The following is a 27,290-nucleotide window of genomic DNA, read 5'->3' as shown; positions in this document are numbered from 1 at the left end:
AATAGGCATTAGAATCCAAATGATTATTGAAGGGATCTTAGAGAAAACATACATCAAAAGAGAGTGCCTTGGAAAGGCTTACAAGGATTAGTGCCATAAATATGGATGTGCATGATTAAATATATGTCATAACTTTTCTTTTCCAAAGATACCTCTCATGACTGCTTTAATGGGTGTACCAGAGCTGTGAAGCGAATGAAACATTTCCTTCTGTGAACTCTGGGTATTCTTCCCCTAAAATATACCACCCAGACAGGAGGATATCAACCAGATTACACAGGTACACAGAGAATGCTTGACATGCTCACTTTGAGTGAATCACCTTTCTCTGGATGGCAGAATTAGGCAGGATCAAATCCAATAAGCATTGAAAGTCAAGAAAGAATTCTGACGTGTGTAATGAGGTCAGACAGGTTCAATACCTAGGGCAACTTGGATCTGTTTCTCCTTTAATTAACCTTGAGACTTTATCTTATATTACAATGGTAGTAAATTAACAAAAATGCAGGAAGTAGGAAACAATAATAACATGGGGGGAATATATCTCGTAGTAGAGCTTAAATGATTGCCTTATTTCTTCATTTACCCTGTCTTAAGAACTATAACAAAAATGCCATTGTCTTCCAGGTATAGCCAGTGTGTCCCTGCATGATGTCAATCATGCAATCATTTTTCAGGCAGATGAGCTCAAGAACTTGATTCATGGCTTCAAATGTGGCTCTGTGGATGCAATTCTCTCTCATAAACGCTAGCATTTCTGTAGGAAAATGCTTTCTTTTGTTTATCGGTATTCATTTTGTTCATAAGTATAAATTGCTTTGCTAGTTAATAGGCTTATAGATCTCATTGGTCCCTAAATATTTTGATTTGTTTATCTTACTAGTTCCTGCCAGTCATATCGGCATCTTCAGAAACTTGGACAGGCTCCACCAGCCTTAAGAAAGTTTCCTTTTTCCCCTTTAGTGAAAATTGTAAAGATCTGTTTCTTCAAGATATGAAAACAGGGACTGGAGAGGTGGACAAATGCTGAGAGCACTGACTGCTCTTCCAGAGTTCCCTAGTTCAATTGCCAGCAACCACATTGTGGCTCACAACCATCTGTTATGGAACCCGACACCTTATTCTGTTATGTCTTAAAACGTCAGCATACATTGTTCTTTCATGAAACAAATATATATATATATATATATATATATATATATATATATATATATATAGAGAGAGAGAGAGAGAGAGAGAGGTTTTTGTAAAAAAAAATGTAAAGACGCATCTTGTCTCAAGACATACATGCATGTGTGCTCCCCTCACATCAACTTAACAATCAAAAATTCTTAAACAGCGTACCAGAAGTCACCCAAGAAAAGTCCCCAGAACAGGGTCAGGAACCTCCCATATAAACAAGAATTTCCCTAGAGTCACAACATAATTTAACAGATTTAGGACTTGTTCCCATCATGCCACATAATTTCCATGATCTTTTCCCAAACAGTAACAAGATATGTGGACTTCTTCCCATGTGGGTATCCAATGAACAGAACTGTTTCTCCTGCTGTTTCATTATATCAAATGTCTCTCATGTGGATTCCAATAACAAGGCTACTTCCTATACGGGTAGATGTTCATCTACAACATGCAGGAATTTCTGGTATGTGGATTTGTGATATCTAGGAGTATCACAAACACACACACACTCACACACACACACACACACACACACAATATAAACAACTTCTTCCTATTCAAGTAGCAAACATCCAAGACTGCTTTTTATGTGGGTCCCTGATATGCAAGAATTCTTTCCATGTGGGAATATGATATCCAGTGCCTCTTACCATGAAGGTATAGTATTTCCAGGACTTCTTTCACTGTGGGTGAGTGAGATCCAAGACTTAATTTCATGCAAGTAAAATATATACAGGACTTTATCATTTTGGGTTTGAAGTAAACAGGATTGTGCCCCACCTTTTTGGATGATATCTATTGCTTCCGTCCATGAGAGTACCATATCCAGGATTGTTTTTTTACATATGTGGATAATATACACGGCCTTTCCTATGTAGGACTGTGATATCCAGAGTTTTTATCCATAAACGTTCCAAATTTCCAAGACCTCTTTTCCTTCCATTGCAGGTACATGATACATAGTATTGCATGAATTCTTCCCATGCACTCCTTACCATGCATGTACGAATATTGAGGAATGATTCTCACACAGTAACATGATATCTGCAATTACATCCCATGTGAGTGCATAAATTTAAGGACAGCTTGCCTTATTAGTCCAACATATCCAGAGCTGGTTCTTATGAACGTATATGATATCCATGACTGTTTCCAATGCTTATACAAGACATATAGATCATTGTCCTATGCAGTTGTGTAACATCCTGGACTTCTGACCATACACATACACTATAAGCTCTCAGAGGCCAGCCCTGATGATGACCAGGTCCCACAGAGGAGGTAAGGAGTCAGAGAGAAAGAAGTGAGTCAGTCATGGTGGTTTGGAGGAATCTTGCAGCCTGACTGATTGGCAGTCTGGTTGCTTCTTTATTTATAGAGAACTCAGTAGGCAAGGATAGATTCACGTTCCAAAACATAGAAAATATCATTTTTATACCCAAACACGTTTAATCTCTATTGGCCAGAAGTTAGGCAACATTCATAAATCATGACAGAGCAGAGTTATTTTTTACAATTATTGTCCCTCCTTAACCCCAGAACCCAACAGTTAGGATATTGTGGATTCCACAGCACTGGACAGAACAACATCGATGCCGGCCTGGGTGTCATGTCCTGAGCAGTGGAGCAGGGTGCTAATCGTCATTAGGCCCAAGAAAAACTTTGAGCCAAAGCTAATGCAATTATTATTCAATTTCCAACATAGTACGATGTTTATATTTATTTATTTGTAGAATTTATTCATATGTACAATCTTGTTCTTTGGACATAGGACACCACTTCATGAGAAAACTTTTCTAAGAAATGGAGGTCTTGACACCTCAGTATCCTATCATTTTTTTCAAACCATCCTCTGTTTGTCAGAAGAAGCTGGAGATGACTCCAGGCCATCTAACTTTCTTGCTGTATCTTTTCCTGCAGAGTCTTGGTATATGTGGCCACCAATCTTTTATGCCACATGAGTGCCTGAGGGTATAGTAGTGAGAGGCTTTTGCCTGTTCTGCTGTTAAATTTTCTAGTCCACTGAATCTTGTTCACCTTTTTAAGTTTAGTTTGCTCTGATTACCTTGCTGCTGAGTAAGTACAGGGCAGATGTTCCAAGAATATCTATGAGCCAGAGACCCACTACGTGATCTCTGTTGTCTTTGTGTTACAACCTTCAGAGTGCAAGGATATCTTTCGAGTAGGGCCAGAAAGGCTAGCTCCCTAAAAACAGTAGTAATATGCTCAGGACTGTTGTGGGAAATCTTAGAAACAACTGAGATATCCCTCAACAGAGGAATGGATACAGAAAATGCAGTACATTTACACAATGGAGTACTATTCAGCTATTAAAAACAATGACAATGAAAGTTGCAGGCAAATGGAAGGAACCAGAAAATATCATCCTATGTGAGATAAACCAGTCACAAAAGATCAAATGCGTGCACAGTAAGTGTATATTAGGAGAAAAAGCTTAGAATACCAAAGATACAGCTACCAGACCATGTGAAGCTCAAAAGGAAGGGGGATTAAAGTATGGATTCTTCATTCCTACATAGAAGGGATAACAAAATAATCACAGGAGGTAGAGAGAGGTAGACACATGGAAGCGAAAGGGAGGGGGTGGGGAAAAGGGGAGCAGGATCAGGTGTGAGAAGAGACAGAGAAATACAGAGGAACAGAAAATTACAAGAATGTGTGCAGCAATGCGGAGTGGGGAACTAGGGTAGCCACCAGAAAGTTGAGATTCTAGCAAAGCAAGCGGCTCCCAGGACACATGGGGATCACATTAGTTGAAATACCCAACAGTGGGTTTCGAGATCCTGTAGAGATCATATCCAGAGGTTAGGCATGGTTCACCCCTCGGGTATGGGGCCACCCACTCATCTCAAAAATATTAACACGGAATTAATTGTTCCTACCTGAAGGAAATGCAGGGACAAGAATGGAGCAGAACCCTTGTTCCTTAAGTACCTTGCAGGGATCCCTGCCCCTAGTTGAGAACACTGTCCTGTATCAAGGCTGAACTGCAGAAACATGCCACACAGCTATTCCACCTAAGTCTGGGGTACTCATCCAGTGGGTTCACAGGAGCTCCATGCTGAAGTATGCACATGGAGTCAATTATGGGAAGGAGTGACTCAAGGGCTGCTGATGTCCAAATGTCTGACTCAGCTCTGGCTTCACCTTACAAAATCTGTATTTCTGGAGCCTCAGGTAACCCGATATTAGCCATGCTGGTCATTGTTTTGGCTCATAGGCATCTCAGATGGCTGGGACTATGCATCGCCTCTCTCTTCAACTACCTACTGTTCATCAGTCTGAAATGAGATGATAAACTCAACAGCAAAGGACACTGAAGTACCTATAGGCTTTGACTCAATGAGTAAATGTCAGCCTGCTTGATCCATGAAAGCAAGAGCTTCTAGTTCTGCATCTTCCTTTCCTTTGCTCCTTAAGACTCCATGACCAAGGCAACAAATTTATAAAAGATAGTGTGTGATGCAGACTCACGTTTACAGAAAAAGTACATTGTGCACAGCAAGGGCATAGTGATAGGAACAGTTGAGAGCTCTCTGGACCACAAGCGGGAGGCACATTGGGAATCACTGGGAATGACTTGGGCTTTTGAAATCTATAAAACGAACCCTAGGGACACAGCTCTTCCCCAAAAAGCACTGCCTTATCCTTCTGAAACAGGTTTACCCATTAGGAACCAAATACTGTATCACATGGTTCTATGGGCACCAAACCCCTAAAGAGATCCTTAGCATCATCAGAAGGAAGGAAAAGGCCCTGACGCAAAAGTCTAGACCAACACTGTGGAGATGTGCTGAGGGCACTGTCCATTTCATGTTCGCATGGAGCATTTTTGCAGAAGTTATAAGGGAAAAGGAACACCATGTATATAAGTCTGTAGTCTGGGTTGGGGTTTCATCCCTATTGTCCAGGGAGCTGTTTTTTGCATCCAAAGGACTCCTATGTACCAGTCTTGGTTTAATTTCTAGTCTATGTGTCAGAATTTTCCCTGGACCTGTCAGCAGAGGCCAAGGAAAGTACTCAACCTCGCTGCATGGCCAGCCTCTTCAGAAGGACAAACCTCAGGAGTAATCATAGCTCCCTGGGCTTTACATTGTAACATTAGCCTGTCCTGGCCTTGCAGGGACCTGACAGGCATAATCCTACCACCCTGGAAACACAGAGGAGCATCAGTACAACATTTGTCTCGATATTGCTGTTCTCCAAAAGTAAGAGCATCCAAATTTAATGTTCACATTCCACGTCCTGATGACATCTGTGTTTTATGTTAATCTTTGATGGCTCCTCCTGGGAAAACATTCTTGCCACATCTGTGAAGAACATGACCAGAAAGTATCTGAACAGAACCTAACATCAAATAATGCCCCCAAATAAAGCCCAAACCACTTATTAAATGCAGGAAACACTGGACACTTACTAGAGCAGTAAGGAGTGGACCAGTTCTGAGAGGGGAAGACAAGAGATATATTGGCCAAAATCAGTAGGCATAGTGTCTAATGTTTATGACCCAAGGTTAGAGTGAGGAATGGATGGAGACCCACAAATCAGTGTCAGGAAATAAAAAGACCAAGGGTAAGAGAAAGCAAATAAGACACATTGCATGCACAAGTGCATTCACAGAAGCTTGCACATACACGCATACACACACACACACACACACACACAGAGAGAGAGAGAGAGAGAGAGAGAAAGAGAGAGAGAGAGAGAGAGAGAGAGAGAGAGAGAGAGAGAGAGAGAGAGAGAGAGAGAGAGAGAGACTGACTCTACAGGACATGGTGACACTTATGGTGTGTCATCCTGGCTGGTTCCTTTTCTGAGCTATAGTGAACAATGCAACAATGATGCTGGATGTCTGAGGATCCCTGCATCACATCGATGGATCAGACAGCTGTCCTATTTTACTCCTTCTGAGGGACAAAATAGCTGGCAGCCAGTTGGGTGGCCCCAGTTTCATTTCCCACTATCAATGTGTAAGCCACCATGATTCTCCCTGTCCTACCCGTTGTTTGTTGACCTTGGTTTCCTTGTTACCTGTCATGGTGGACAGGGCACAGGTCACATAAAGCACTTTAAATTCCTCTTCCAGGATGATCAGGATGGGGAACACTTGTTTATGTATCTACATTTGAGGGTCTGCTTTGGAGGACCATGTCTTTAGTTTTCTAGCCCCTGTATTCATTTGATGACAGGGTTGGTGTGTGTGTGTGTGTGTGTGTGTGTGTGTGTGTGTGTGTGTGTGTGTGCATGTGTGTGTGTGTGTCCACATGCGCACTCACGTGTGTAGTTTTATGTGGGTCAGTGGTGTCTGCCACAAGACAGAAGAGCTGGCACGGATGAAATAGGTTTAAAAAATTCCAGGAATTCTCCTAATTGAAAAGTGTAGGCATTAGTTACAACTCAGGCCTACTGGTCTCAGAACAAGTGACATGACATTTCACCAGGATGATGATGTCACTTAGGGACAACACCTGAGATCCTCCCCCCTGCAAATGAAGCATCCTAACTTCTCAGATTGAGCCAAAGGGCAGCCTTCTTCCCTGTATCTCACCTCACCTCACCTCACCTCATGATGTTTTGAAGTTCCCTGTTCACAAGGAAAAGGTCCATGAGTTATTTCACCGAGAATCGTGAGAGCATCCATTTACTGGGCTGCAATTCTCCCAGGAAGAGTTTTCTCTTAGGAAGTGTTCCTTACTGGATCTTGGCACCATCCAGCAGGCTGGGTTTGAGGTTTCTCTGCAGGTTCTTAGCTTGCTACCGAAGATTCTGTTGGCTATTAATTGCACACTATATCCTGCCCCTGACGTTGTAACTCTGGCTCTGGTCCTGGGGATCCATATAATGTGTAAAACACTCACTGGACAAGCACTGTCGAGTCAGGAACCAAATTCCTGGCCTATGTCAGCTTTGATAGACTTTTCTTTGTGGTGTAACCCGTGTGGTCCTCTTGAGCAGCTCTCAGGTCAGTCTTAAGTGCATCTCAGGGTGTGAACTCAGCATGCAGGCTTAGGGTGACTTTGAGGTCCATGCTTAGCACCAGGAAATAGGCAGCAGAAGGGTTGAGTAAGAGGCCTGGCTTAGATGAATCCCAGAGTATCATTCTTGATAAGACTCCCGGACTGACAGGTTTATTTTGGCCTCTAAGAGCAGGAAATCCAAGGTTAAATATTTCCCTGATACACTATGGGAATGGTCAGAAGTCCAGGCCTAGGGATCTGGTCTCCTGTCCCTAGTCCAGCACATAGGTAGGAGGAGAATACATTCTTGCATGCTCTGCCTTTAACGTGAACAAAGACCATGTGATTTCGGGAACCAAGGCAGTTGTTTCATGATGCTGTGAGTTGCAAGAGAAAGAAGCAGCTAGAGCCAAGGTACAGGTAGAGGCTGAGGCAGGCCATGCTTTGGTTCTGCTTCAGAGCAAGAAAGCCCATCAGGCCAGCTGTGTAGCTACATACATAGCTCATGATACCTGGCACTTGATCTCAGTGTGTCCTATACTTCTGCTGGCTTGTCAGCCATCCTGTGTGGTACTCAACCTATCCTGTATATTCCAGAGATTTCCCCTATGCCCTTGGTGTGCCAGTTCGTATAAGGACAAGCTATCTTGTGGCTGTTCTGGTGTAGTGCAAGATGTCATGTAAAGCACTTTCCTCTTGTGAGCATTGACCCTTTGTTCCCGGTCACATTCCTGACCTGAATCCTCCATACAAGGGAGATGTGCCCTTCCAGACTGATAGCTGACACCTAGGCTGCTTTGGGCCAAGAATACAATCACACACTCCCTCCCGTGTTCCTCTTCCTTTAATTCTAGATGTAGAGGGTGGTGTCATGTCAATATCTCCTGGAACCACCCATGACACCACCCTATGGCCACTGTACTGCTCTGCTGCCCTGCACTAGTATTCTACTAATGGTGACATCCTATGGAGTTTGACAGAGAGCATGGCAGTCACAGCACTGTGGGTCATGGAGGCCATGATATGTCAATAAGAGTCTCCAGTGGTCATTTCAGTGAATGGCAGCTCCCAAATTCTAATGTTGGAATCCCTGAATGATTCCACGTAGGTGTAGTGTTGGTGAGTCCTGGACCTTTAAATAAATCTGTAAGATTCTCATGTCAGACACCTTGTCCTTGGATTCATTTCTGAGTGTTATCTGTACTGCTTTGAGCTGTGGGTTTCTGAATTTGTAGGGGAGAATCTTGGAAATATCAGGCTCTGAGCCTTGTTCCCAGTCAAACAAGTTTTAAAAGGGCCAATAACCACAAAGGACAGAACTTCAGTTTTAATGGTAACTGTGAGTCCAGTCTATTTCCAGCCCCTTCAAGGGGTAAAAATCTTTCTTGGACTATATGTCAAGTGAGATAGCATAAGGACCCAACACTTCCAAAGTCAGGACTTGCAAAGTTATACCAAGGAATGTATGAAAAAAGGCCTGTGGATACCTGGGCACAAGATTCGTGAATCTGTTATCCACAGACACAAGTTTCACAATCATAGTCCTGGTTGCAACAGCATCAGCCACAGGCTTCTACTGTGGAGTGGGGCCTTCTTCATGATCTAGGCTTCAGACGTAACCTTTGACCTGAGTCTGTCAGAACCTCTGAATGCTGGAAAGTCTGAGGAGACTTTGGTCCTTGCACCTTTATCCTGTGCACACATGCTTTCAAATATTTCTTAAAGATGTGACTTGGCCTTAGATGGGCCAGGCTTCTTGGATGTAGTCCATCTTCTAGGCCTGGGCTCATCAGGTAGAACAATCTCTTCAGTATCAAGAAGCTGAATGTGGAGAACAAAAGGAAGGAGATTGTGTAAATGGAGGGAATATTTTTTTCAGAAGATATGTTCCCAGCTCTTTCCCAATAGTTTTTGAACATACCAGACATTCTACCACTCTACCAATGAATAAGAAAACCCTCATTGCCATTCCTGTCCCTCTAACCTGATGTCTGAAGGATCAGAAGCTCTGAAATGTTAGCCAAGGAGACATGCAGGAGCTGAGGGAGTCCGACAGGGAGCTTGTGTGTGCTCTATCCACTGTGTCATCAGCAGCCTTTTTTTTTTGTTGTTTTTTTTTTTTGGAAAGAGTTGATTTCTGCCATGCTGCCTGTCCAGAGGCTTGCTAGACATCCTGTAGAAAATGACAGGGTTTGAGCACTCAGAAATTCTGCTATTGGTTGCCCAGTTTTCTTCTGTATGGCCTGTACTATGGAACAACATGACATCTCCAGGTCTTTGTTCTCCTCCCTACAATGGGGTAAAAACTGGAAGCAACCTGTCAGGGGTGTCCTCAAGTACACATCAAATGCCTGGTCACTTGTGGACAGACCATCACTGGGGATCAAGTTTTACAAAACTTTGAGAATGGGGTGAGCACAGAGAACATGAAGATCCTGGGTACTGAGGGAGAGAGACACAACTACACCTTCAGGGACCTACGCCGAGTTATAGAAAGCATCACCTGTGCTATCAATGTACAGAAGACAGTCAAGGAGACCCACTGCACATCCTGCAGTAACATAACCAAGATTCCCCCTGGAGACTCAAAAGCTCAAGTTCTGTGACACAAATATAAACACATCCAGAGGTGAAGATGATGGCCAAAGGGTTTTTCTCCATAGCTGAAAAATGTTCAAATGGTATTTCTGAAGAATGACCACTCTACTGTGCACAGCCCAACAGTCATACAACAGAGTTTATATTTTAATGTGATTGTGTGCTCTCTCTTTTTCCTGGTCTCATAGGAGCATCGTGAAGATGTAGGGACACATTGCAGATATGCCACTGTCCAGAGTTTTCTTCGCAGAGCAGTACCTTGCTAAGGACGCAAGCAGGGCTCTAATGACCCAAAAGACTTCTATAGACTTCTTACGCCTTTTGTGCAAATGTGGGTGAGGAGGGTAAAATAAACTTTCTGAGCACTTACTTAACAAACAAAGGGTCTAGATCAACTTAGTACATTTGATAAAAGTCGCCTGGAATCTGCTCATCACGAACCAGAAGAGACTCTTTCCTCCAATGACGGACAGATCTCTATCCTCCACCAGGATTGGCTTATGAGGGCCCAAAGATGTCATTGCCATCCAACAATGATCTACTTTCTGGAAAATGAATTCTCAGAGATGGATGGAAGGTTTATACATGATGATAAATGTTGGGAAGAAGTCTGGAGGGATCACATGACTTGGTGATGCCAAAGGCATGGCTCAAAATGAAGGCACACAATGGTCTACAAAACAGTATCCGTTGAGAATCCTAACTCATCAACCAACCCATAGAGAGAAACTTATAACACACTAGACTGTGCCTTGATCAGAACCAGTGTGGTCCAAGATGAAAACCTGTGAGAGAGTAGTGAGGAGCAAGCCAGCTAAGCGTCCAGTTCTCGTTCTGTACTGCCACCCACAGTAGAGCAGTGTACATATAAAGCTTGACCAGATTCCAGACTGTGGGTACTTGTCCTGCCTCACTCTACTCAGGTACCTTGAACTCAGGAAATCCCCACAACTCAATCAGCTTCTATTTAGGGCATATGCCAGCCGACCCCTCATTGCTACATCATCCAAACTTTGTAATGTTCCAGATTATGGGAAGGCTGGTACTTCAAAGAAGGGAACATGACATAGTCTTAGAGACAGCAAGGACACATGACAGATTAGGTGATAAAACCCTAAAAGATGACAGTTACCTACAATAAAAGGATCATTTGTGACATCCAGTAGGACCATCTGTCTTTACACAGTTCTGGGAATGACAAAGGCTTTTAGTAGATTTGTCTTTCAGTACTGGAGAACAACTGTTTGGACTCTGCCTGGCTATGCCTGAGCCTAGCCTTTTAAAAAGGACTATTTAGGCTCCACACTAACAAATGAGTTCTCCAAATCTTAAGCACCATCTTGAGCATCACACATTTGAACACATCACTGGGAATTTGATAGAATTTCACAGTTTTTTTTTCTTTACTCACGTCGGTCTCATGTCTACGAGTTTCCTTAACAATTAAGCCCATGACACAACATTACAAGTGGTCTTTTCAACTGCTTCTTGCAAGCTATGTTATACTGACTGCACATCAGACAATACAAGTGAGAGGGCCTTCACAACAACCATCTGAGAAAAAGGACATAGTCTGCCTGCCTAAAGCAGCAGGGTCATTGCTAGGAACCAGGAGGAGACATCCCCAGGAAACACTGGCCAGATGCGACAGAGCCAATCTTGGGGGTTTGATAACTCATAGGGATGGAGCAGTGGTTCAGGAGTATAATGGCTTAGAAAAACAGCATTTACTGTTTTTGAATACATCTTGTATGTAGAGTTTTGTGTTGATTTTCATGAATGCTCATATGTACCAAACAATAGTAAAAGCATTTAATGGCATTATGAAGAGCACATGGCATTTCAGGATGCAACCTCCAAAAAAAGTGGTAGTACCAAGCCAGATTGAGTCCACCCTTGAGACTGGGAAAGCTTAGAGTACAGCGTAGCATTCTGTGAACCCAGAGAGCATGGTTGCAATGTAGCCACAATGTCAGCAAATGGAGGCACAGCTACGTTAGAGACCACACTGACCTGTATCCCAGTGGCTGCCTATGTTAAACTCAGAGGATCCTGGGATTTCCAGGGACCAGAAAGAATCAGATATGTGATCCACAATTTCTTCTTGGGACAGAAGAAATTGACAACCCTGCTCACCTCTATAGGAGAAGGAGCCCACCTCTCCCCCGAGTTTTAAATAGACAGAAGCCTCTGCTATGAAGAGTATGGGGCGTTGCCCCTTTAGAGACATCCCAATGTCATTGCTTCATGTCCCGAGAGGATATGTTGCTCACAAAGGTCAGCTTGCAGTCATGGTCTCCCTCTATTTTGGTCTTAATAGCTAAATTCTCTGAGGATCATCATGAGAGGATCTGTCACCTCTGCATTCCCTTCAAGTGCCAGCTCATAATCTGGACCTCAGAGAATTGAGAGATGGATTAAGTGCTCTAAATAGTTTGGAGGTGAGATCTGGGCCATGTCTGGAAAGAATGGGGTATGAGTTACTGCCTTTTGCAATGGATGGAATTGCTGCTTTGGCTCACCTCAAAAGGCCAAGGACATGATGGAGAAGCTGTGAAGACTTACATGGTGGAGGGATATCCTGAGATATCATTCCGTTGTCTACTATACATGGAAACCATACAGAAGGAAGATGATGTCCACACGGCTCACAGTACAGCCTGCTGTGACAGGCCTAGTTGAAGTGAAGTGGGCTCATTCTAGCGTTGTTAGGACACTGGGCATGGCCGACATCTGCCCATGTTACACAAGAACGAAGCCTGCTGTGACAAGTCTAAATGTGCAGTAAAGCAGGCTTACTCTAGAATTGTTAGGACACTGGGCATGACCAAGAACTTTCCCTGTTACACAAAGAGGGTGGTATGAGTTGGAAGATATCGAGACTGTGTCAAAGTGATGGCTGTGAGAATGACTGAAATGGCTGTGTCTGGGGAGGAGACTGTTTTCAAAATAAGCCAGGAGGGAAGGAAAGATCCTGAGTCTGTGGCCTGTCAAGCAGGGACTCAAATGTGGCCCTTTCCTGTGAGACTTGATGAGTTTCACTGTTGTTGGGGCAGTCACTGTCAGGAGAGACCTCAGAAGGGCCTTGGTTTCCCCTTCACACAAGGACACAGTGTATTACTTAACTCAGTCATGGACAGACTTGGGTACATTTACCAAGACACAACCAATACCCTGTCCTTCCATATATCAATAATTTAGAATCATTGAGTTGTTATTCTAGTCAGTATCTAACTCACACCTGCATCACATAGGATAAAGATGTACAGGGAACATCCCTTACAACAGTTGCAGGGAGAGTGGTGGCTCTTGTCATTTGCAACAATGTTTCCAACCTCACTTGCTTAAGATGTGGTACAATCAAAGACTCAGCTCTAATTACAGGGACCTCAGACTGTTCGTAACAGTTTCTTTTTACATGAAATAGATACATGTCCTCCATGCCTCCTGAGAACAGAACCTCAGGACATCAGCTATGTGTGGTATGAGAGGCAGGACTGAGCTCCACTTTGTACCCTCTCCTCTCAGAGTTGTTTGGAATCCCAGTATCTCAGCAGCAAAGACTAGGTTTCCTAAGATGATCATCTTACCTGCATCTAATAGATGAGGTCCATAGTGATGGTCAATTCTGATTGCAAGGGGAGACTATGGAAAGACCATATGAATGGCAATCTCAATCTTGTCCTTCCGATTTGTGGTGAACCTCTGAGAGCCTCATGTCAACAATCATCCTAACTGTAACACCTTCACTCATCTTCTGGGAGGTAGGACTATATAGATTTGTTAGTGATGCCTAGAAGACAGAGTTGGAAGCATTACGGTGTTAGCCCTCAGACCCGTTTCCTTCTGAGGACTCCCTTCTACCTTGTTGTCCTCATGTCAGAGGCACATTGATCCTTGAACAGGTTGTTGGTTATTTACAGGAGATGGAGGTCCCAGCGAGAAGTCATGTGATTTTCAAAGCATCATTTGTCCATCTCAAACTCTCTGTCACAGTCAGAGCTTGGCCTTCACTCTTTTGACACTTGCTCCAACTTCGTCACTGAGTGCAGCACACTAGAATAGGCATGACCTTTGGAGAGATGTGGTATATTAAATGCTAAAGGTGGAGATGGAAGACAGAAAACCCAACATGGGTCAAGATCATGTGAGAAAATCCCGCCCTTTGCTTTCTGGACTCCCAACTTCTACAGAAGTTGTGAATGATACTAACAAGAAAGGAATGAAAACAAGTCCTGTTCTAAGTTTTAAGTTCCTTCTCACCACTGAGTTAAGATTGGGGTTACTGGCTTGGACTTCTCAGGTAAATAAGAGTACATTGTGTATGGGCTCTGGGTACCCTCGTGTGGGCTTACACATCATAAAGTGTTATAGATGGAATAACTTACCCATAGAAAATTCTGGAAAAATAAAGGTAGAAAGAACAGTGGCAAATAAAGTACTATGCTAAGAGTCGACATGACTTAACATTAGAGAACTAAGCTGAGAGATTGAGGATCTCCAAATCTACAACCAAGACAACTCCAGTAGACAGAGAAGATTGTGTTGTTGCGACGGGTATCCAAAGGAGAACAGTACATCTGTGGGCCAATGCCTAGGCTCCTACACCCGAGTCCAGTCAAGTATTTCTCCAGCATGTACTGGCACAGCCTCAGATCCTTCGGGTTCTTCACCTACAAAAGCTTTTCCAATAATAGGTAGTAGAGTTCAGTTACTAGGTCCTTTATGAGTCTGAGAAAGACCTCACTTGAGTTAAACTTTGACCTCCACAGGCTCTCCAGGAAATATACATGCTACCTGCCCCCACATGCATTCACACAGAGAGAGAGAGAGAGAGAGGGGGGGGGGGAGGGAGAGAGAGAGATAGAGAGGGGGTAGGGAGAGGGAGAGGAAGAGAGAGAAAGAGAAAGAGAGACAGAGATAGAGCAAGGGAGAGAGAGATAGACAAAGAGGCAGCTAGGCAGGAAAAAAGAGAACGGAGAGAGTCAGAAACTGATGCCAAGAATGAGAAAAAGACGGAACAAAAGATATAAAAACCAGAGAAGAGAGAGAAGAGACAGACTACAGACAGGATGTAGGGGAGAGTGAATAGGTAAATGAGAAAATATGTAAATAATTTAAAATGCTTTGCAGGGCTACATGTTCTCAGTGCCCACACCATCTGTTTAAATTAGGGTAAGGTGTATAAGCATCATACATACCTAGTAGCACTGATTTGGACTTACTATAAGAAGCACAATCTAGCTGCCATAAATGCCATGAAAGCCCAACAAGTTGCTAACCTTTATTGGTGGGAGGGGCTCCACAACTGTCAAACGACCTGGCAGAGGAAACAGAAAAAGAAAAAGATCAACCTGAAGGCCAACAAGTCTGCTGTGAAATTTTTATCTCTGCCTAGAAAGTACTAGTCAATGACACAGTACATACATCATAGTGTTGAGCTGATGGCTGAATGGAAACACTGTCAGGTATCATATGGGGAGAAACTGAGAGGGCCAGAAAGGACACTCTACAAGATGTCAGCTTTGACCCTAGGTAAAATGAGAAGCTAAAGCCTCTAGTCACAAGTCTGACAGTTTTCAATGTTGAGCGGCGAGGTGGCCACTGGGAGAAATTTATGATCTTTATTTATAACTGTCAATTAGTACAGGAAACGTGACCTGGAGGGAGACTCTTCACAAAGGAATTCTCTAGATGATGTTCTCCTGTGAGCAAGTCTATAGAGAATCAATTTCATGATCTTAAATGACATGGGAAGTAACAAGAACTTTAGCAGTGCCATTCCCTAGGCTTAGGGAAAGACTTCATAAGAGCAGAGGCCTTTAGATGAGCACTAGCAAGCAAGCCTACATGCATGCATTAATTTCTCTACACTCCTGCCTGTGGATAGAACATGGGTAGCCCCTTTGTAGTGCCTTGGCTACACTGTGCTAATGCAGTATACCAGGAAGTGTTAAGTCACTGGATTGAAATGAAACTAAGAATATTTTGTTTCAGATAATCACACTGACACTTAAAAACAACAACTCAGACAACAGTGAAAGTTATCTGGTGGTTCTCTTAGTCAGTCAAATTTATCAAACGGTAGCTCCCAACTCCTGCTCGGTGGGACCAGGTGGGCATGGCTTCTCTCCCTATGAATGTCTGATCTCCATTCATATTCTAAGAACCGCATTCAGGGTGTCCTCTCAAGGGTTAGAGAGACTGTCAGTGCCTGTCATATGTCAGACGACAGCAGAGAGGAGTTGTCAGAACTCTGAACATCTCTCCACTAATGACCTTCTAGGAAGTACCAATAATGTCAAGAGGCATTCTGATACTAAGCTCATTGCTTCCTGTGTGCCACCATGTTGCTGAGAGACAATTAGTGAGCAGCATCCTTCCTAAAGCATGGGGGAAGAGCAAGAGAAGAAGGCACTCTGCAACAGTTGGATACACAGATTTCCCACATTTAAGGAATAACCAAAAACAGAAAACACCATCACATTTGCACTTGGACCTTTCCCAAGCCCTAACCAGCAGAGGAATTCTAAATCTTGGCACTGAAATGGATGACCTATATGACACTTGATGGTGGCAACCAGGGAAGGGAGGGGCCATACCATGTTGATCATATATCCACACTGCAGATGCTTGTGACGATGCAAATGAGGTTGCTTGACACATTGTTGGTGCCCTCCTGTCTGCAGACACAGGCTTATGTTTGTCCTGCCTGGTAGCCACATTGAGCAACTTCTTGTGGGAAAGCACCAGGATCTGCAAGGGACAATTGAGAGTATGGAATACCATGGGATGATAAGGACAGCGTCCCCACTACTTCTTCACATAATGACACTGTACTGAGACTCTGGAGAGAAGATGTGTAAATAGACGAGAGGGTGAGCATCCCAGGAAGACAGTCACAGGGATCAAGTGCCCAGAAGTAGAGGACAGCAGAGGGTGTGTATATGGTAGAACATTAGAGGATATTCCCATGTTCCTACACAATCAGGTCAGTTCTGGTATTGAGTATTTAGTTCTAGTATTTAGAAAAGAATCAGAAAAGATTTAATCAAAGAAAAGTGGTTTTCTGTGCTGATAACTAATCACAAATTCTATGGTGCTGAAGGATACAGGGATGACTGTGTCCAGTGGCCCCATCTTGTGCTGCTTCTAGGCATCACAGAAGACCAGCTAATCAACACACTGTGTTAGTCAGATTCCTGTTTTACAGCACTAAGCACACTCTATAGAAAAGGAAGCTGGATCCCAGAAGTCAATCAGAGTGGGAGAACTTTCCTGAAGTGCTAGGCAGGACTGCAAACTGACCAGTGAATATCGGAGTGTTCAGGGAGAGCATTCATAACCTATGATGTTCAAAGAGTGAGGAGAAATCTGCCCACACCAAAGATCCTGAAGGGTCTGTTCATGGGACACGCCACCCAGGGAGCCCTCAGTCTCTATCAGCACTTCAGGGCTCTATTCATGCTAGGCCTACTAATTTGATGCTGTAACTAAAGGAACTTTGGGAAGTGGGTTGAGATCAATCACATAGTGAGAAATCCACATGGGACCTCCCCATCTTCCTCACCTGGTCTTTCCTTTGAAGTGTAGACACGGTCCTCTCTGAGACAGAATGTTCCAGGAGATTGTAAAGTGTATTTTTCCCATATTGAACTAGATTTTTAAATCAATAGCAGCAGTACCTACAATTGCAGTTCAAAATCAGAGGTCAAGTGGTTTTGCCTTCACTGAGAGATCAGGTCCAGACTTTCAGGTCAGACTCTGCTCACCAGTGACAAACAGGGAAAGACTTTGGTGCACAGCCTCGGGATTTGGGCTCCAGGCTGTGTTGCTTCAGTCAGAAAAGCATCATGGCCCTCGACTGCTTCATTGGATGTCAGAGTCATAGTTGGTGATATCTAAAAAGAGGACAGGGATAGAATGTAAGAGAACAGAGGATTCGGCTAGGTCATTCGACCTGTAACAACCCAGTGTGTTATTTGTAGAGGTAAGAAAATTCCTGGACAGTAAGAGGGTGTGCTGAGGGAGACTGAGTGTCTGCATGGGAGATAAAGCCAACTACAGTGCTGGTGTACAACCAAGGTTCAGGATTACCTCTGGTGACAGTTTTTATCTGCACTCCTTACCGGCTTAGAAACTGACATGCAAAATCAACGATGGTTAGCCACATGCAGCAACATGGGCTGTTGTTTCTGGGATTCCTACACTGTCTCTATCAGGATGGCCTCCTCATCTTCTGACAATCCCACCACCAGCACAGCAGTAGTGCACACTTCAGGCCTTTGGCAGGTAGCAATACCCAACACTCCCAGGGTCTGTGCTCTGCGTGGAGAACATCATTTCACTAAGAGATGAAACACAATAAATTTCCTTTTAGGGTGTCCATAAATATCTATCACAGTATCACAGACACTCGTCAGGTCCAGTCATTCATGATGGCTGCCTGTCACATGGCTGCCATTGCCTTCCTTCTCATGCCTTCTTTCTCTCCAGGCTCAGTTCGACAGAGCTGTCTTCTCAGGGACAGTGTTTCCCAACAACCTGTACAAGGATGGGAACTGACAGTTTTATTACTGTTTTTACCTGTTTTGATGCAGACTTACCTCACCACCTCTGTCTTCCTGGATGTCCTGGACTCTGCCAGAGTGTCAGCAACTTGGGCACAGCTTGTTTGTCACACTAATGCCACTGGGATCTGGCTTCTCCTGAGAGCCTTACACGTCACAATGCTTACTGAATGGCAACTGACAAAAGGACAGATGACACCAATTCACATAGACAGTTTACAAGCTGTGCTCACATCTAGAGTGAATCTACATCCTTACTCCTTGGGGGTAAGAATGACAGGACTGTGGAGAGAGTAATGGCTTCCATGATAGTACCTGAGGACTGGAGCCGGCAAAGTCCAGGATGTGAGGAACAGGTTGCATAGCAAAACGTGGAACCCAGCTTTCTCAGACATCCCACAATTTGAACACCATCCCAAGTAAAAGCAGTGGTAGTGGTCAATGGTCCAGAGCCAGTGACTGACCTACAGAGGCCCTCCTCTGTGCTCTTCAAGTCTCAGGACTGGGAAGCAAGGCTGGGGAAGAGTCAGGGAGAAGTTGTCATTCGCTAGCAGGGCTGTCACTAGGAAGACACCAGAATAGAATGAAGGTCTGAACAGGGCCTCAGGGATTGTACCATGTAGCTTCCAGGTACATTTTTGGCCCCGCATCACTTTTGCCTGCAGCCTCCCACGGTCGCATTCCTCCTCTGCTTTCTGTTTCCTTGGTGACAGAAGGCTAGGTCTCCTACATGCACAACCATCATATGAGCTTGAAGGGCAGAACAACCTTGTCAAGGATACATGGGCTTTAAGAGGAGATGGTGACAACATTGCAGCTTGAACTGAAGGCAAACAGATCCAGCTACACTGTTCATGTCGAAATTCACTCATACAGGCATTAGAGTGTTCAGCAGCCTCCCTTGTCTTCGGGCTCCACATCATGGCACCCTGTGTTCTATATGTACTCGGGCGTTCCTCTTGTATCTTTTTGTCCTAATGAGGACAAACTTCATTCCTTAGACCCCAGAGTCCATCCAACGTACTCACATTCTCGCACACTGAAGTCCTCCAGAGCTGGATTCTGGACAGAATTCCTGGAGAGGCCTCAGAAATCTCTGTACAGTCTTGGCTTCTGATCACCAGAATATTAATTTGATTGGATCAGAGTTCCAAATATCTGTTTTCTTCTCTTGACTCAGTTGAAGAGTACAGGAAACAGAATTAGCAGAGTGTTCCAGGCAGTTTAAGAAGTCTGTAGGAGCTAACCTGTTCAAGCTCCCTTAAAAGACAATGACAATGGGAAGGAGGAGGCCTCCTTGGCTTTCCTGTCTGCAGGGTTTCTCAACAGGGTTTCTCAGGAGTGACCTTCACTGATAAAGGTTATGTTTGGTTTAGCAGGAGGTGACCCTTGGGGCTCCTGATGGGGTTACAGGTCACCAGAACTCCTGTCTCTTTATCCATCATAACTTTTGGCCTCTAGTGGTTTGGCAGTGTCCCTTGCTCTCAGGAAGTGTTCTAGTACTTGCAGACAGCATGTTTCACAGTGATTCAGGCCTTTGATGTTCTCTTTCAAACTGGGTGCCCTTCAAGAGTTCAACATATGTACATGCTCTGGGCCTCTTCCTTCCTGATGAAATTCTCTACTCAGGAAAGATTCTGGTACAGGCAGACATCCTATTTCACAGTCTTTCGAGCTCAGAGGTTCTCTCAGAAAAAGCATGACTTTTAAGTGGTCAGGATATATACACTATTTTTCTCATTTGGGCACCAATGTCCACATGGACAAGACTATTTCATTTCCTGGGTAATTACACAGAGTGAGGGATCTTTCCGTGCATGCCAGAAACTTACTACTCCCCTCTTCCGGTCAGATGCATCGTCTGTCCAATCCTGGTGGATTCCTGCATGCTGGTGTTGACTCATATCCAGAAGGAACACTCAGCTCTCACCCTTGCAGTCCACCTCCTTTGAGGCCTGAGCATCTTAGTCAGTATTAAAGGGAACTCATTGTTTTTTTGCACCCAGCATCCTACTCTCATAGTCCTCATGTCCTTAGTGTTCCCGCAGCGACATTAGCACAGTGTTGAGGTAGGCAGGTTGGTTCACATGGAGACAGGGGAATCCTCACTTCATTGTTAAGGGCAGGATGGCACTGTTAGGTAGTCTATTGGCTCAAGTGCTTCTGCCGTAGATATGGACAAACACAGCTGCTCAGCCCATCCTGCAGCTGTCACAGGATCTTCCAGAGACTGTCCATCCTGAAGGTCCATACGGACAATGAGGACATGGAAGTTCAGATCGACTTTTCAAATGTGTTCCATGAATTGCGGAACAAGATTCGATCAGAGCATGGGAAGGAAAGGTCTTCATGCGGATAGGAGATAGAAGGAATTGGGGAATGAAGATAAACGAGGACCAGCTCATGTATCCTATCAGAATGAGTGTTATTTGGTCTTGAGGTACAGGGATCGAAGGCTACTGCTCACGTCTTCTTGCCTGATTTCAGATGGTTTGGGTGGCTACCAAAGAGGCCCTGTTCTTGTAAATCAAGTTTGTGTGGAGAATCCTCTATCATTATGTACATACCTCATTAGGGGATAGGATGTTGTTTTACTGTTTGGGCGTGCAGAACTAAAGTGTGGGAACCAGTCTCTCCCTGGTCTACTGATGCTGGTGTCCATTCTTGGCAGATGCTCCACAGTGATACAGGAATCACAGAGCTCTGGACATTGGTGTTCTTCTGAGATGCAGGGAGACTTTGAGGGGGCCCATTAGATAGTTGACCATTGTTCCTCTGCCAGGCATAGATCATCACTATAGATTCCATATGGACACTTGTCCCTGAAAACAGCAGTCTCTCATTTTTTCTGCATACCTTGCTCAGGTAGGAGGATTTTAGTTTGTGTTTTCAGTCCAGTGTTGCTAATTTGAGTTGGGATCCTTAGCAACAATGAGCCACTTTCCTTGTACTCAGGAATCCATGAATGTCCTGGCCTCAAATGCACCATTATCTGCAGGAGGGAAGCTGAAGGAGGGAAAGAAATTAGTTGTGAGGGGGACTTAAACCCAGGTGCCCAGGACAATGGCAGAATCATCCTTTCTCAGAACCTCCGACTGAATGAGACCTCCCTTTGTAGATTATAACTAGGGGAACTGTGAAAGCACTCAGGAGGGAAGGACACTAGAGCAAGTACAGAGAATGGAGAAGTTATGGATCCTTTCCCTTTTCCTGAATGACTAAAGACTGCATTTGAGAGGGCCAGTGGCCATTAAGAACTGCTAAGGCCATTGACTGCTGGATGTCAGCATGTTGTGTATCCGGAAGCTAATGGATCAGCATGTCCTTTAGGGTGAGAGGGAAGAGTCCACATGTGTTGTTGAGCTTTGTCTCATGCTGACTCTGGGATACAGAGAGTGCAGACACTCTATGTGCTGTCTGAATTTAGGTTCCAGAGGGACTCTATTGACCATCATCTGTAGATAAACACAGCAGCTACAAATCCTAGAACTTAAACAAATGGAGGATAGAATTGATGAGGAGATGGTGAGTGGCTGAGACACCTAATAGATACCTGAGTGAAAGTGTGACAAAAGACAAATTCAAGTTTTCCACAGATCCAAGTGACAGGACAAGTGCACACTCTGACGTGACTGGCATGCAAGAAAGGGATTGCCCCTCCCCACATGGGTTGGACACTTTCCTGGAAATTTGGTCAACTTTAGGCCATTTGAGATTTAAATGTTTGTTTACATTATGCCACTGTCAGATTGTCCACTGCATTTATAGTACATTTTCATGATTAATAACTAAGTGTTTAGGGAAGTTATGGATGGTAGCTCATCTGGCAATAGGAAAGAAGTCAAGGAAATCATTGTGAAGAAGCCAGTAAAGAGCACAGGTCATGACCTCTATTCTTGTTTCTTCCTCTAAATATCTACTTTCAGTTACTATGTCTTCCCTCATAATAGTTACATACATCAGTTTTAAATTACACAACAGTTTCCTCCACAGCCAAGCAAGACCCACTGCTCTCTCTGTTCCTGGCAGCAATGAAGACAAAAACATTTGGTGAACACTTGTTGGACTGTGGCTCCAGCTTAGGGCAGCCTAATCCCAGAAGACTCATAGTAGCTTCCTAACTTATTGAAAATTCTCAGCTGGAGAAATCTAAGAAGACCAGGGATAGATGGTGAAACATGAGAGAAAAAGCCAAGTCAGTATAGCTGGGCTGCTTTTCAGCTATACTTTAGAGTAGAAAGATATTCCTGTAACACTGAAAATGTTGTCTCGAGGTTATGGAGCCTTTGATTTGGATAGGAAGGGTGCGCGCGCGCGCGCGCGCACACACACACACACACACACACACACACACACACACACACACACACACACACACACACATCCATAGATGTACCTGGTGACACTTTTTACTTAGAACCACCACTGAGTTTGAAACACCTACAGGTGCATGTGAAGGAAGGTTGGGGCCTCTAGACTCTGGGATGCCACCATGAGCCCCATTTCTATTTGACTCTGTTCTTTCCCACTGATCTCTTCACTATCTTGTCCTTTCCAATCCTCAGGACTCAGGAGAGTGCACCCCTCAGGTCTTTTCCATGTGTGGACCTTCAAGACTGTGAGAGCCTGAAAGTCAAGAGGAATTTCAGGAGTTTTCACCTAAAGGAGAAACTTGCAGTTTATTCTTAAGTGACTCAAAACACCGCACTATCAGAAAAAGACACCGTCATATGCATCATATACAGAGATTGATGCTGGCTGTATGTCACACAGCTTCCTCCATGGCCCTCTGTGCCTTCTATTAGTTTCTTCCAGGGTCTCTCCTGCTGTAACTCTCACAAAAGTGTCTCTTCTGATGCCCTGGACTACCATTCATGCTCTTTGGTCTCTTACCAAGTTAGTTGTTTTCATGCAGAACTACACCATCATTTTTGTCTTCCTGATTTTCCTGTACTCTGCCAGGTTGTCTGCTGCTTGGGGACAGATAGGTCGTCAGGCCTAAAGATCCCTGGACTCAGCAGTGAGTGAAGGCTTGGGACAGAGCACGTTTTTATTCAATGACTTCTGACTGGATAACTGATCACAGCATGACACAGAGTAAACCTAGAGCACAGGATTGAATCTCAGATCTCATTTTGACACTGGAAGACTTGTTCCAGTTAGGAAAGAATGACGTGAGGCCTATGAAAGAAGACTTAACTCTAGCAATGAACTGGACACACAGATGCTGTAGGAGAAGAACTTGAACAGGCTCCGCCCAGAATGCAAAGATCAAGCTGGATGGCTAGGACACTGAACCCTAACCATGACGAAGAGCCCACACCCCATGGAGCCAAAATCCCATGGAAATGCAGGGACATATGTCATGAGGCTAACCTCTGACAAATGAGGAGAGTCCCAGCTCCAGGCTCTTCAGATGTGGAAGAGGACTGAGTGTCAGAAAGATGGCAAATGCTTAGGGAGCAACCCTTCTAGTTTCCCAGGCTTAGCCGCTTTGAGGTTTACTCACAAGTTTTGCATCTTTCTTGGACACAGTGAGAGAGATGCGCTGGGTGCCTACTCTTATCCTTCTCACAGGAGAGCAGGTCACACAGGCTGAGTGATCTCCATGATAGAAGCACTGTGTTTTGTTCTCGAAACCTCAGTGTGGCATCCTTCAGCCCAGTACTGAGACTCACACCAGACATGGTAGACAGAAGCCTGGACTTTCCAAAGCTGGAGCATTTTTGGAATGTGGTGCACGATCACATCCTGGAGGCACTTAAGCTCTCACACCTGAAGTCCACTTCCTATGTCCCTCAAGTCTGCTGCTGTATGCTTCATGCAGTGCACCAAGCCTACCACAGTAGATTCTCAAGGGGATGGCTATTTCAAAGAAATTCGAGCTTTAGAGTGAGACCGCAGTGAGCTTGGTTTGTATGAGATACTGGGAAGGTGTGTCCTAGGTATGTAGCACATGTGGGAACGTGAATAGATGTCACTTTGAATGCCCAGTGGCCTGACCAGGAGCTGACCAAGCCAGCACTTGCACTGAATGCCTAGCAAAAGCAGCAAGAACAGAGCTATGGAGGGAAACTTCCCATTTCTGCTCCTTGTGAATTCTGGAGCAGGCATTTGCTGTACTCGCAGGGAACATAGGTCTCCTTGTTGGTAGCATACCAAATGATGGGAGGAAAAGAAACCTAGGAGCCCTCAGGTCTGTGTCCCGGGACATTCAGTTTGAGGTTTAGTTGCCTGGACCCTTGTAGCAAGGAAGATCCCCTACCAGCTATTCAGCCCTGGTTAGCAGATGGTAAGAAAGACTAGCACAACTGTACGACCAGTCTCTGAATGCCAGATTGGAACGTCTGGTGACACTGACCCCTCTCTGCTGCATGCAGGATACATAAGAACTGGGTATCCACAGCTGAATCCCAATGTATTCATTCAAGCAGCATTGTCAGACCTCACAGGACTCAGTACACTCTGCCTGTCCAGTTCAATTGTAGGGAGACATGGAGGTGGCCCCTTAGTACTTTGACCACTGTCACTCTGCCAGGCACTAGGTCCCTAAGCAGAGTCTCTATCTGAATATGTTCCCCATAGAGAACAGGCTAATATGCCCCCTTTCAGACTGGCTGTACCCACAATCACTTGCTGATTATAGCTAGTTCGTTTACATCAGACACCACCTAGGCATTCTCCAAAAATATTTCTTCCTCAGATGGTACGGAAATGAGCAGGGTTTTATCCAGCTGGAGTAGACATACTTCTCCCTAACCCAAGAGACCCCATGTATACTCTCTGATATTTCCAGTGAGAATACATGAATAAAGACAGAGAAAATAAAATTCAGAGTGGAGGTGCACCCTCCCACATTAGCTTACCTTTTATATGGTACTGCTTGCTGCCTTTTTCAGGGGGGCCACTCTCTTGGAGGATCTATGCTGGGGTTTTTTCTTTGGAGCCCGAGGGAGGCAGCAAAGTCTTGAAATGCAGTCTCTGATTCCTTTGCGGAGTCTCTTAAACCATCCCATCGTCTGAGGGGGAGATGACGTATTTATCTCAATGTCCTGCTTAGGTGGCAGGATTATTTCAACTCCCGACATGTTGTTGTAGACACATGGGGAGGCCACAGGTGTTGAGTGGAGGGCACGGGTAGAAGTGCTTCTCTCCTTCTTAGGATAGTATACCGAAATGGGAGGCATGGAGACACACCTGCTCATCTTGAGTCCTGATAGAATCAGGTCAAGAGGATTCTGTTCTCTTGAGGGAGGTCTGTGGTGGCCAAAGATGGGTTCACTGGCCCTTCTCCTGAGAGGAAGGACAAAGACAGAGGGATGTGCTGGTGATGGGGGTGGCGGAGGGCACGGATCCCCAGGCTTGGCTGGAGTGATATATCCAAGATCATACCCTTTGCTTACATGATCTTTTAAGCTCAAATATGCCCCCATTGGTTCATCGTATCTTTTCTTTTGGAGGGATTCCAAGATGTCATTGGCATTATACCCCATCGCACAGAGCATTTCTATAATTTTGTAATCTGGGTCAGTCATTGTCGGGATTTTAAACTCGCATTTCTTGATCCATGGGTGATTTTCAATTTCCTCTATAGAGGGCCTCATCTCTGGGGAAACCGTGAGGATTTGATGTATCAGGTTTTCGAGTTGCCCAGACAGGTGATGTGGAACGGTATAGGTCCCCGTTGTAATCTTTTGCTCAATCTCATTGATGGTGTTTCCTCTGAAGGGAAAGTAGCCAGTGGTGATGAAATATAGGAGTACGCCCAAACTCCACACATCAGAACTCTTGCCATCATATGGCTGCTGTAATACCAGTTCAGGGGCATTAAAGCCCCTGGTTCCACAGTGCCTACTCAGTAATGTACCAGGTCTGCATTTGACTGCCAGGCCAAAGTCGATCAGCTTAACATTGCCCTCTCCATCTATCAGTATATTCTGTGGCTTGATGTCACGATGGACAATGTCCAGACTATGGCAATATCTTATGGCAGATACGATCTGTCCGAACATTTTCTTCGCCTTTTCTTCTGGCAGCGGGCCCTCCTCACTTATTAGTTCTACTAAGTTGCCTCCTGGAGCATATTGTAAAATAAAATGAATCTGGTTCGCTGTAACCAGGATCTGGAAGAGGGAAATTATATTTGGATGGTGCAGTAACTCCAAAGTGGTCATTTCGGACAGGATTGCCCTGATGGTCTTCTTACAGATCTCTACTGTTTTGATGGCAACCAGGGCCTGCGTTCTCCGGTGCCAGGCCAATCTCACCCTGCCATATGAACCCTGTCCAAGAAAGAAAACCACCCTATACTGACTGCCCAAAGTCTTCTTAATAGAAGTGATGTCCATCCCTGTGATCTGGTGAACACAAGTTGTGAGGTACAATAACCCGTCAACTAACAAAATACACAGCTATCAAGGAGTCCCACAGGTCAACCTTAACCGGCTCCCCAGTCCTTATGGATAAATTCAACAGGCTGGTCCACTGTCTTATACAGAGGACACTCATTCTTACATCACAGTGGTTCTTTGTGAGGTCACAGCATGAAATGTACCAAACAGACAAGGCTGTAAACCATAGTGGCTGTCTCCACTCTGGGCCTCAGGGAACTTTCCATTCTTGTGAAAAGGAAACTAGCCTCTCTGAGCTTCTTCTTCAGCAGATCAAAGAGACAGATATTTACTGTTTAGCAATTACAGGCAGTACTGTGCTGCACAGGGAAGTGCATTAAAGCTGCAACCTGAGAGAGATTTGATCACCTCCCCAGCTGCTCTATTGGCTCCTGAGACTCCAGTTAGAGGAGCAGCACCTGGGAAGTGCATTGAGGGCCCAATATCAGATCGATTACTTTGTCGTCCTCACATTATGCATTCATTCATTCATTCACTCATTCATCCATCCATTCCTATTTCTTTCCAAAAGGAAGACAGAATGACGGTTACTCAGACAGGTCAGAAACCTC

The 27,290-nt window shown here is 44.5% G+C and overlaps 1 pseudogene across 2 annotated transcripts; it reads right to left on the bottom strand.

Moving 5' to 3' along the window:
- Window positions 1-8,472: 8,472 nt before the first annotated feature.
- On the bottom strand, window positions 8,473-26,780 carry LOC148004503 (putative sperm motility kinase W pseudogene; annotated as a pseudogene). 2 transcript variants are annotated; one of them, XR_015624450.1, is made up of 13 exons: window positions 25,195-26,780; window positions 18,644-21,334; window positions 18,365-18,505; window positions 17,888-18,105; window positions 17,531-17,659; window positions 17,329-17,443; window positions 16,361-16,514; window positions 15,041-15,078; window positions 14,147-14,440; window positions 13,623-13,830; window positions 13,349-13,551; window positions 9,145-9,333; window positions 8,473-8,981 (listed from the first exon to the last, which is right to left on the bottom strand). The product of XR_015624450.1 is annotated as a putative sperm motility kinase W pseudogene, transcript variant X1 (transcript). The 2 variants fall into 2 exon arrangements; XR_015624451.1 differs by lacking the exons at window positions 8,473-8,981; window positions 9,145-9,333; window positions 13,349-13,551; window positions 17,888-18,105 and having other exon boundaries at window positions 13,727-14,440.
- Window positions 26,781-27,290: the final 510 nt, after the last annotated feature.

This window comes from Rattus norvegicus, chromosome 7, assembly GCF_021556685.1.
Source record: "Rattus norvegicus strain SHRSP/BbbUtx chromosome 7, alternate assembly SHRSP_T2T, whole genome shotgun sequence".
Taxonomy (NCBI): Eukaryota; Metazoa; Chordata; class Mammalia; order Rodentia; family Muridae; genus Rattus; species Rattus norvegicus.
The sequence above is the reverse complement of the archived record's forward strand: the minus strand, read 5'-3'. Positions and strand labels throughout refer to the sequence as shown.